General features: G+C 30.7%; 1 pseudogene; it reads right to left on the bottom strand.

Moving 5' to 3' along the window:
- Positions 1–303: 303 nt before the first annotated feature.
- LOC123013858 lies at positions 304–4,203 on the bottom strand (annotated as a pseudogene).
- Positions 4,204–9,792: the final 5,589 nt, after the last annotated feature.

Raw genomic sequence — 9,792 nt, 5'->3', positions numbered from 1 at the left:
GAACAGGTCTTTATTGTGTTAAATTAACATTTCTCAACAGCATTACTTGTGATATAATTAAGTATCTATTACTGTTATACACAAAATATATCAGTTGGCTAGACAACTTAGTGAAAAGTTGATTTTGTCACATTTTATTTTACATTATTTCCAAAATATTTTATTATTTATAAAATATACAATTATTATTAATTATTATTTATTAATATAAAATATCAAAGATTCTTGTATTATTTAATCAACTAACTAAAATGAAAATACATACACCTAGTAAGCAAAAAAAAGAGAAAATATAAAAAAAACTTATATGTGGCTACGTACTTTTTTTGCTTTTTTTATATCAATACTGTTGACTAAGTAATACTCTGCCACATTCAAGTTTGTTTCAAAACACAGACCAACATAGATTTTGGTTTCAACATGCTTATACTCCGTTTTGCCAAAAAGATTAAAATACCCTTTGTCAATAATTTGTTGAAGCGCAGCTTCTGAATTTTCCTTTGCTTTATCAATATTGAGGAATTTTAATTCCAATATGACTCCAGTTGTTCCACGAATCACACTTATGTCACACCCTTTTTTTCTTCCACGTTTCTCTTTTCCCATACTTTGAGAACTTGTCTTAGCCTGGTGTTTCGGTATCTCGCAACTCTTCTGATACTTTCACAACTGGCGTACTAGAGTGTGTTGTGAAAACCTGATTATTATATGGTAAATAAAACAGTACGTGATGCAACTCTGACTCATTAACTGGAATTGTCGCATCACCTGAGAGAAGAAGTGAAACCGCATTGACAAGGTTGCGCATTGCCTCTTCATATTTTTCAGTTGTCCTGTCCTCAGATTCCTCTATTTCACCATTTTCTTCATTACTTTCTTCGTCCTCACGTTCTTGTTCATTTCCACTTATTAGTAGCAGTCGATTCAGTGCTTGTATGTATCTCTCTATATTCTCAGGTTTGAGCTTATATCTGGCTTCAAAAATTGATTGCGTGTAACATTTACGTTGGATTTCCGTCTTAATCTCAAAGTTTGGTATCTTTAGTACTACAGTATCCCCATGCTTCTCAGTTGCATTCAACAAACCATCATCCCACAGCAGCTGCAAGAAGAAATTCACTTGTGACTCAGTCAATTTACTAGATGGAAAAGAAATCGTATTTTTCAATTCCAATATATTTTTAACTGTTGGCACAGCTACTTTTATTGAAATATTCTCGTCTTTAATAAGTTCGTTGATTTTCTCTTGCATCTCATGATTCACAAGCAATTTTTTTAAAATATCCAGTAAGCCTGACTTAGCCCAATAATTGTCAAACATTTTTTTTCCTTCTTGAATACTAATGCTCAAATAGTTTATAATTGACCAGCCACTGTAAATGGGTGCCCCATGTTTATTTAACGTTTGGTATCCATTATACCAATGTTCAACACCATCAAAATCATTCACTGCTTCAAATGCAGCTTTATTTAACAGATTATTTACTTCTGGTTCTGTGAATCCATATGTTTCAGAAAAAAGTTTGTGCTGCAGGAACAGACCATGGTATTGATTGTTTATGTCCCAGAAATATACGCCTGATAAGCGAACACAAGAACAAACTAATGAACGTTCCAAATATTGGTTACCCTTCAAGGCTGCGGACAACATTGCCTTAAGAAGATCCATGCGGTATTCCAGGGTTTCACTTTCATTTTTTTTTTTCATAATAGCTTGCACAATGGGCGAGTCGGCCTCGTCTACAAGTATAACAACTTTCTTGTTAAAGTGAGTGTACAAGATTTTAGACAAGAATTTCAAAGCAACTATTACATCCCTTTCAAGCAGTTCTAGCAACCTCTTATCATCACAATATACAGGGTGCGCCAGAACTCGCGCCCTAGAGAAAAATGTCAAATGCCGGCGGCAATAGGTTGACAAAAAGTGCAGCCGAAGAAGTAATTTTTGCTTGCATAAGAAAGTTATTCGACTCTTAAATCCACCAATCCCAGAAGGGCACCTCAAGGCGTGATTGAAAAATTATATCGGTTGCTAGGTTACGAAAATAATACCAATTTGGCCCGAATTTTAAAAAATAGCTGGTCTACTGTAATTTTGCGTTTGACATTTATCGCGATATGGGTGACATAACTTGCTAGTTTCCAGTATTTTTCTCGCTGAAGAGGTTGTACACGAGTATAATGAGACAGAATCGTTAATTATTATCAACAATTATCAAAAATTATTTTGAAACATTCGGGAAACTCCTGATGAACCGACTTCTCTAAATCTTCTTCACAGGTATTGTTCCTTCTCAACTTTTTCTTCGATCTGATACAGATTAACAAACCGATAAATGAATTTTAGAGCTTGAAAACTAGTGCGTTATCTTTATGAAACAAAGAAGCAAGTGAGAGTGAGACCAGAAAAACATGAAGAAGTAACGCAAGTTTCTTTATTTACTTTAATGCAAAATTAACAGAAAAATGTACTTTTTAGAAAGGGAGTCACGTTATGTTGAAATTAGTTGATATTATTGACAGACCACATGATTCCCCAGAAGACCAGCCCACAAATTCACCGAAAAGCGTTGCTGAAATGCCCTCGGAATTAAAACATTAGCAAAAATGCTAACTTTTCGTACTAAATACAAACATCGCAACATTCTTCTGGATTTTTTAATGAGAAAACAGCCAAGGGGTTATAGTAGGCTCATGTGAGTGGAAGAAAACAACAATAAATTGTTGTTGAAATTTTGAGGTTAGAATTTCTACTGAGCAAAAATGCCTAAATACGAGAGTAAAACTACAATTTTGATATTAAAATAAGTAACCTGTTTTATTTAAGCACAATTTCTTATAAAAAGTACATTTTCCTGTTAATTTTGCATTAAAGTAAATAAGGAAACTTGCGTACCTATTTCATGTTTTTCTGGTCTCTCACTCTCACTTGCTTCTTTGTTTCATAAGGATAATACACTAGTTTTCAAGCTCTAAAATTCATTTATCGGTTTGTTAATCTGTATCAGATCGAAGAAAAAGTTGAGAAGGAACAATACCTGTAAAGAAGTTTTAGAGAAGTTCATCAGGAATTTCCACAATGTTTCAATATTTGTTGATAATAATTAACGATTCTGTCTCATTATACTCGTGTACAATCTCTTCAGCGAGAAAAATACTGGAAACTAGCAAGTTATGTCACCCACATCACGATAAATGTCAAACGCAAAATTACAGTAGACCAGCTATTTTTTTAAATTCTGTCCAAATTGGTATTATTTTCGTAACCTAGCAACGGATATAATTTTTCAGTCACACCTTGAGGTGCCCTTCTGGGATTGGTGGATTTAAGAGTCTAATAACTTTCTTAGGCAAGCAAAAATTACTTCTTTGGCTCCACTTTTTGGCTACCGATTGCCTTCGGCATTTGACATTTTTCTCTGGGGCGCGAGTTCTGGCGCACCCTGTATAAAAAAAAAATTCGATGTTCCGCTGCATTTTCTTATTTTTAAAGCTCTCAGAACCATCAGATGCTGTTTCAAGCAGGTAAAGATGCTTCTCGAACGCCTCACAAATAATTATCTTCAGGGTGTGTAAAACATCTGTTGTTGTTGAACCTCGTTCATTTTTAAGGCTCAATGAAATCACAGGATATTGACCGCAATGTTTCTCAACAAAACGAGGATGGTTTTGACATAGCTTTAACTTCGTAAACATCTTGTAATTATCAGAACTTCTTGGATCTGAAATTGGCTTTGCGTCTTCATCCACTGTTATCATCAAAAACTCCTGGAGCATATTAATAAATGTTGATTTTCCAAAACGCCTCGGGGCTGTTATTTGGACCCCAGAACTTGCGCATTCAAAATAACGTTTTATGCCCTCGCTCTTATCTACAAAGGTGAGTTTTGTTTGGACAATCTTAAATTCTTCTGTACCTAAATTGGCGATGTCTGATACCTGTAAACAAAATCAAAAGTAGCCCATTAATTTTGCTAGCTATTAACCACACTTTAATATGCATGAAAAACAATAAATGAGCAAAACGAATCAAACCATAAAACAGAACGCATATGTAAATATCAATCAATTCGTTATTACCTTTGGTGGTCTGTTATCGGTAGCAACAATTTTGGCACCATCAGTTTTTTTGTTGTCATGATCCCGGTTGGCAGATTGACCCTCCGTATTCATTTTTCTTCTTTTCTTGTCTCTCTCATCCATAAGATGTCTATAAAAGAGCTATTAGTAATGAATAAATAAATGAATAAACATTAATGGGATTATAGCGAATTTTATTGGATTATTAATACATGTAATAATAAAACACATAATAATAGTGAAACTAAACCGTTTTGGAAAGATTGCTTGAAATCTCATGTTTTACCCTATAATTGCCTTCAATTAACTGGCGCAGCGGATGCATTGTTGGTTGTAAATACTGATTATACAGAGATAAATGCCATATAGGGTAAGATACCACAAACATGAAAAAATTGTTAAAAAAATTTGATCCATAAAAATTTTGAAGTTATGAGAATTTAAATTTTGCACTTCTCTTTATTTCTGTTGGCTATTAGAAGAGGAAACAAGGAAGCTGTATCCTAAATTGTAACTCTGTTCAATGTTATTTGTGGCTTTTATTGGCAAAATTTTTGTACCTTTACTAAATAATTGTAAAAAACATATCCAAGACACCAGCATCATTAAATAGACTAAAAAAGTCAAATGTCAAAAAATATATCTCAAAATTTTTTGACTCAGAATTTTTTAAACTTTTTTGCCATGTTCCTGGAATCTTATCTAACTTGAAATTTTTCTTTAAGGCGCGAGTTCTGGCGCACCCTATATGTATTTCTAAAATTAGTCTCCTATTTTTGGTAATCATATTTCGTAAAAGTGTGAATTTCCTTTTTTTTAAGTTCAATTCTGGTTTAAAATTCACCTAATGACAATTATTTTGTACTTGGACGCAATTTTATAAACAACTTTGAAAGTTTCAACTAGCAATAAAGCAACTACTTCCATCATAGGAATATTTGTCACTTATCAAAAGCTGGAAACATAAATAAATAAATTTAAAGATTAAATATTTTTTTTTACAATTAATTAAAAGAATTAACAATACTAGAGAAAACAAAATAGTGGCAGAATATATTACACACCATTAAAAACAAGGCAACCATCTGAACTCCAGCAATTTATAAAGAGTTACAAATCTTTAACTGAAGATAAAAAAACTAAATACCTATACCAAAATATCAATGAAATAACTCAATTCGACCGTGACTAAAAAACTAACAAAAACAGATTTTTGCAAATCTAAAAGTATTTCCAGAAATTTCCTAAATATGAGACTAAATTTAGTTGGAATTAAGATTACATGTAAAACGATGACAAATGAGAACAAACGGGAACAATCCGGAACAAAAGAAAATAAATCGGAACAATTTGGAACAAAAGAGAGAGAAAATAAAATAAAAAATAACAAAATATTCGATAATGTAAAACATAGAGCAGTAGACGTAAACATATAAGTTTAAATGAAGAAGCAGATTAATTAATGTAGTAAATCTTTAGAAACTTTTCACTCATAAATGGACAAACTAGTTTCATACATTTTCAACGATGAGAAAGAAAAATGGAAAAAAGATTTAAAACCTATTATTAATGAAATAGACAGATTAGAAGATGGAGCAAAAATAGTTAGTTTCAAACAAGAAGTTATAATATATATAATATATATAAATATAAATAATATGAATATAAATTAGATAACTACAATAATTATGATCCTAAGAAACTAGCAGAATTAAGAAACAAAACAGTACTAATACCATCAAACATCGATGAGGTAAAGAAAAGAACTATGAAATATTTGAAAGACATACTAAAAATATGAGAGCAATAAATGAAAAGACTCAAAAATTGTAAATTAAATGGAAAGTTCGGTAATCAAGAATTTAAATATGTTCAATGAAGAATATCCAAAATTCCGAAAAATGTTTTCAAGTCTTATTCAACAAGTTTTTTATCATCATCTTTCCAACTTAGAGACTTTTTCTTTACTTCTTCAATGAAAATATCATGTTTATGACTCCTGATCACTTTTTGTCTATGAAAATATTCTTTTGGATTAAATAAGCAATGTTTAAACAACTAATTAAAATAAAAAATATTTTGGCATCGCTCCTTTACAACCATTAAACATTTATTAATTTATTTCCAAAAAAACTGGTAGTTTACTCAAAAAAAATTCTTTAATTTTTGTAAGTCAAACATTTTTTTGAAGAAAAAAGTGTGAGGTTTACAAAAAAAATGCACACCAACAATTCTTGTAACAAGCTCGTTGTCTAAAAAAAATGTGGTAGGTTTCCATTTAAAAAAAATTGTTACTACGAGTATGTCTATCTTATAAACAATTTAATATTCAAATTGTTTTTTGAGTAGCATTTTTATAGCCATTGCACACCTATAAATTTATTTGTCAAAAAAATTGATAGTTTCGTCAGAATAAAATCGTTTCTAGACTTTTGGACCACCCTGTGTTGTTTATTGTTGTTTATTGTTAACAATAATTTATTCAATTTATAACAATTCGTGAAACACCGTATACTTTAGGGAAGAATGGAATGAAGAAATTAACATTTTTATTCAAATAATTTATTCAGATCAAGGTAAAAATATTTCTATCGTGCAAAAAACGTTATAATTGATAAAATATTATTTTTACATTTTGATAAACTTGCCCTTTTTATTTAGGTAGATACTAAATTTGATTAGAGTATTCAGATCTATATTTACAAATGCAGGTTGTCCGGAAAGTCACGCACCTCCGTGCACAGTATGATCGCACAATGCCCTAGACAACAAGAAAAATGTAAAAAAAATATCTATAAAAATTTGGAAGTTATGAGAGTTTAAATTTTGCACTTTGACTCTATTTATTACTGTTAGAAAAATAATTTTCTAAGTTTTTTTGCTACAGGCTGCTAGAAGAGGAAACAAGGAATCTGTATCCTATATTGTAACTCTGTTTAGTGTTATTTGTCACTTTTATTGGCAATTTTTTTCCCTTTACTAGATAATTATAAAAAAAAAACATTACGAGATCATCAGTATCATTAAATAGACATAAAAATATGTCAAACGTCAAAAAATATATGTCAAAATTTTTTAAAAATTTTTTCAGTATTCTGCAGGACTACCCAATTACTCCCTTTCAAGGAGATGCGCGACTTTCCGGACACCTGTATATTGATTTCAGTTGTATAAAATATAAATATTTGATATATTTTATTTTTGCTAATGTTTTGAGTATGTGATTTCTAGAAAAAATAGGGGAAGCGCAAGATGGAGCCATGTGTGTAAAAGTATCTATTTCAGCAAATATATCTATAAAAACTACAATATCAGTATTTTTATAGTCTTGTATGTACAGATGAGCAAATGTCAAGATCACATTATTTGTGTCGGATGCGTGTTGTAAAGAAAACCTGCTCTCCCACGTTATTATTTAGGTGAACCGAAAGTTCTTTTTATTGCTATACAATACTTACTCAATAAAACTCTTTATATACATATCCCTATAACAAAATTGAGACAACAAAAAATGTATTATCATATGAAAAAAACTCTTCTTTTTACTACCATTTTTTATCACCAACATATAAAACACAACTGACTATACCGGCTGTTTCGCCTCAACCCTACATTAAAGTATTAAGAGTTCTAACAATGATATTTATCTAAAATTTTGTTTTTAGCCACAATTGGTTAAGTTCAATGAAAATGGCAGCACTGTCGGTTATATTAGCAGTGGGTATCAACTTCGTTATTTTAAATAAAAGGCTATATTTTTATAGCATTTCTGGATTAGTCAGGTGATTTTAAGACAGTATTCAACAGCCTTTTCTGTACCTACTCGTAAGTTTAATCGTTTTTGAATTACATATTTAGACTGAACTTTTTTGAATTTGCACCAACCTATTCAAAAATCGATAACACTACCATCTTTCATTATTTGGAAATTATATTTGAGCATATGAAAGAGAAAGGTTTGACATTAAACATTACTAAACGTCACAACAATCCCTCAATTGATTAAAGTAAAAATTCTAGTTTAAAAACGGCATAAGGCCTTGAAGCACCCATTAAAATAATTTGTGGCTACTCCACTCGTTTTTCAAACTTGAATTCGTGCTTTAAGACTGGTCTTGTGAAACTTGTTTTTTAATATAGGTACTATCAAATTCATAAAAAACTAGTTCAGCAAAATTGCAGTAAATTGGGCTACGTGAAAATGTCAAATATTAATGTCTGTCATTATGACAATCTAAATTTTTAAGTTTTTAAAGCATTAAATTTTCAAATAGGTATATTTTAACAAAGACGCTAAATTGCAAATAATAGGTAGACCAACCATCACAGACGTATTTAAATTGTCTAGTTGACCTGTTGAAATGAGCAACCTGTTAACATAAAGTACAGAGAAATGGTACTCTACAAAATTTTTGAAAATTTGACGTAACTATGACATTTTGCTGTCCTAGTTTTTATGAATTCTATAGTATCCACTATTACAAAATGCAGAAATTATTATATCTTTCAAAATGTCAAAATTGACAAAATGTCAAGATAAGAGTATTTTATGTTCCTACTTATAAAATACGTTGTGATTGACGACGTACTTTATAGAAGAGAGTATATTAAGGCCCGTCCGGAGCAAACTTGGCCTTCAAAATTTTACAACACTGGTTCAGCTGTCAAGCTGGGATCGGTAGCAGTCATAAACGACAATCTAGTGGAAGAACATAATTTACAACACCCAAATTGCGGCACGCTGGTTATTTGTATGATTTTGAAACTTTGCGGAGACGGTTTTGTTTTGGTGCTTTCAGGTATAAATTCGCCCAAATTTTTATTAGCATTGTTGTAATATTGCTACCCGATTTTAGATTGCGAATTATTTAATTTTGGATTACCTCTTGAAGTTATCGACTTGGATAACAACAATCTATATTTCGCTAGTTGTAAAAGTTCAAAAAAGCGCCGCAATCCACTTTTGTTTTTGATTTTGAAATTTTAAATTTTTTTAAAACGATTTTCTTGTCGGGCTCGCAAATATAATTTTATACTTTTTAATGTTTTATTAGGATTCTTTTAATATTATCATAGATAATTGCCAATTTAGTTTACTTATAAGGAGGTTATATCACCTTGGTGATAAATAATAACAAATAAATAAAAATCAAAGGAAATAATTTTTATTCACAATCATTAATGTAATATGCCGATTACTAACCTTTTTTTTATTGTACTCAATTTTTTGACTGAAAATAATGTGATTGTCAATGAAATAGCATACAAACCTCGGTGGTAATATCATTACCCCTTGTGCTTTATCCGATCTCGAGGCTAGCGCCTCACGATCGTATACATAAGCACTCGGGATAATGCCATATTTACCACCTCGCTTGTAATGTACTATTTATTTAGTAAAAATTCTTATTAATTAATTCAATTGAATTTCCCTTAGTGGCATACTTCTGGACGCTCTTGGATCAATTATTTCCGGAAGTAGTGCCCTCATGTAAAATTTCTCCAATTTTGACTCCATTTTTTGAGAGTAGAAACAGACCAAAAATTATTGAAATGAATTATTTGAAATGAATTGAATAATTATTCTGTAGTCTGTATGTATGAGAATTATGAATTATAAATTATAAAACATTTATATAACTTGCAATTGTAGTGAAATTATAATTTTCATTTACGCGAAAGGTATTGATTGTAAAGCAATTTTAAAAATCT

The sequence above is a fragment of the Tribolium madens genome, unplaced genomic scaffold (genome assembly GCF_015345945.1).
Source record: "Tribolium madens isolate multiple individuals breed KSU strain unplaced genomic scaffold, Tmad_KSU_1.1 Scaffold_96;HRSCAF=242;Tcas5.2_LG5, whole genome shotgun sequence".
NCBI classification, from domain to species: domain Eukaryota; kingdom Metazoa; phylum Arthropoda; class Insecta; order Coleoptera; family Tenebrionidae; genus Tribolium; species Tribolium madens.
This window is presented reverse-complemented; position numbering and strand designations above follow the sequence as displayed.